Source organism: Palaemon carinicauda, chromosome 29, assembly GCF_036898095.1.
Source record: "Palaemon carinicauda isolate YSFRI2023 chromosome 29, ASM3689809v2, whole genome shotgun sequence".
Lineage (NCBI taxonomy): Eukaryota > Metazoa > Arthropoda > Malacostraca > Decapoda > Palaemonidae > Palaemon > Palaemon carinicauda.
Window position 1 is genome coordinate 49,528,409 of NC_090753.1, and position 2,500 is coordinate 49,530,908.

Here is a 2,500-nt window from a genome sequence, read left to right on the forward strand (position 1 = left end):
TGTCACTGTTTCTTTCTCTCTATGTCTATAAAAATTAGTGTATTTCACAGGTAATGTCCAAAATTATTCTAACCTTTTCATTCATTCCACACTACTGATGTAAAATTCAAGGCGTTTTTCTGTATAAAGGTTTCCACCAATCCTATAGTGTTATACGAGTGGGGCTCTCCCATGCTCATATGCCAGACGTTGCCCCGACGCACTCATGTGATGGACTACTCCACTGCTTCAAGCTCACTATATGGCTACCTTCATAGCCAAACTAAGGCAGTTATCTACAAAATGAACAGGGACCTCTTGAAAGAAAGGGTAAATAAAGAGGGATAACAATCTATAAAATACACTAATTTCAGAGAGAGAGAGAGAGAGAGAGAGAGAGAGAGAGAGAGAGAGAGAGAGAGAGAGAGAGAGAGAGAGAGAGAGAGAGAGTAAGGGGGAGCTGGAGAGCAGGGCGGTGATCTGTGGAGACATGGCATTATTGGAAGAATCCGTTTCAAGTTCCGTCCCCTATCAGCCCTTTCTCACTACGTTGAGTATAAAACGAAGACTAACAAACTAATCGATGTACAAGTAAACAAGCAGAGCAAAAAAAAATCAAAACCTATAATAACTTTTTTCTACTTCATTAACGCAGGTTACGAAACAGGTTATCTGATCAAAAGTGGACGACAAATTTGTCTCTCTTGTGCTTTCTATCTAGATGGTTTTCATTTACACTACGTGAGTGATATAAAAGTTCAGTGGAGCTTCCCTTTGTCTGAATTTGATATAGATATATAGTCATATAATAGAACAGAAAGGCTCCGTCAAAGAAATGACCTGAATAGTCATTTAATCAATTATTATTAGAAATGGTGACATCAATGAAAACTTTTTATAAAAACACACACACATACACACACACACACACACACACACACATATATATATATATATATATATATATATACAGTATATATATATATATATACAAAATATATATATATATATATATATATATATATATATATATATATATAACGTATATATATGAATTATATATATGTATATATATACATTATATATACATATATATATATGTGTGTGTGTGTGTGTTTATATAACGTATAGATATGAATTTTATATATATATATATATATATATATATATATATATATATATATATATACAGTATACATATGAATGTTTTTGTGTTTCTTCACCACGCACCTTTTCCTCATAAGAAATGACTACAGAGGACGACAACATTCAGTTTACGAGCATATCTTTTTTTCGAGGGAAAGATGGCATTGCTACCCTAATGACGGCCTTCCCTAGCTGTGACCCACGATAGTTGACTACTCAAAGTGTATCTAATTCGCTTCATAGGACAACCGAGGCACTATGCGTATTTACAAAGAAAAAAAGAATCAGTTGATGTCCTAAAAATTAAATGAAGATAATTAGAGAAGAGGAAACACACCGTCTTGTCCTCCAGCAACTTGTGAATTTAACAAAGTTTCCCCGAATTATGACGTCTCGAGTTCCACGAATTTCCTGCAGTATTAAAAGTTGGGTCAATTCGTTAAAGTCTTGAAACTCCAAAAGAAATAAAAGAAAGCTGTAAATGTGGAATATGATCTTTGCATAAGAGAAATATTTACATTTATGTATTCTCTACCTCAAGTAAAGTACCATAAAATATATCTCTTGAAAAATGACAATCTACAAGATACTTTTATAAAATGTTTTATCAAAATCCTGTAGAAATTTCAATAAATCCATTTTCAACATATTTTGGGTTTATTATTATTATTATTATTAATAGTCAAGCTACAACCTTAGTTAGAAAAGCAAGATAATATAAGCCCAAGAGCTCTAGAAGGGAAAAATAGCCCAGTGAGGAAAGGAAACAAGGAAATAAATAAACGACATAAGAAGTGATAAAAATTAAAATAAAATATTTAAAAAAAAAACATTGACAACAATAAAACGGATAATTCATATAGGCTATAACTATAAAAACACTTATGTCAGCCTGTTCAACATAAAATCATTTGCTGCAACTTTTGAAGTTCTACTGATTAGAAAGATCATTCCACAACTTTGATCACAGCTGGAATAAAACTTCTAGAATACTGTGTAGTATTGAGCCTCATGATGGAGAAGGCCTGGCTATTAGAATCAACTGCCTGCCTAGTATTACGAACAGGATGGAACTGCCCAAGATCTGAATGTAAAGGATGGTCAGAATTATGAGAAATCTTATGCAACATGCATAATCAACTAATTGAACAACGGTGCGAAAGATTAATACCTACATCAGGAATAAGAAATTCAATAGACCATAAATCAGCAGCTGAAGACCAGACAGGAGAACAATACTCGAAACAAGGTAGAATGAAAGAATTAAAACACTTCTTCAGAATAGATTGATCCCCAAACCAAGCCAATCTTTTGTGCAATTGAAGAAGAAACAGACCTAATGTGTTTCTCAAAAGTAAATTTGCTGTTGAGAATC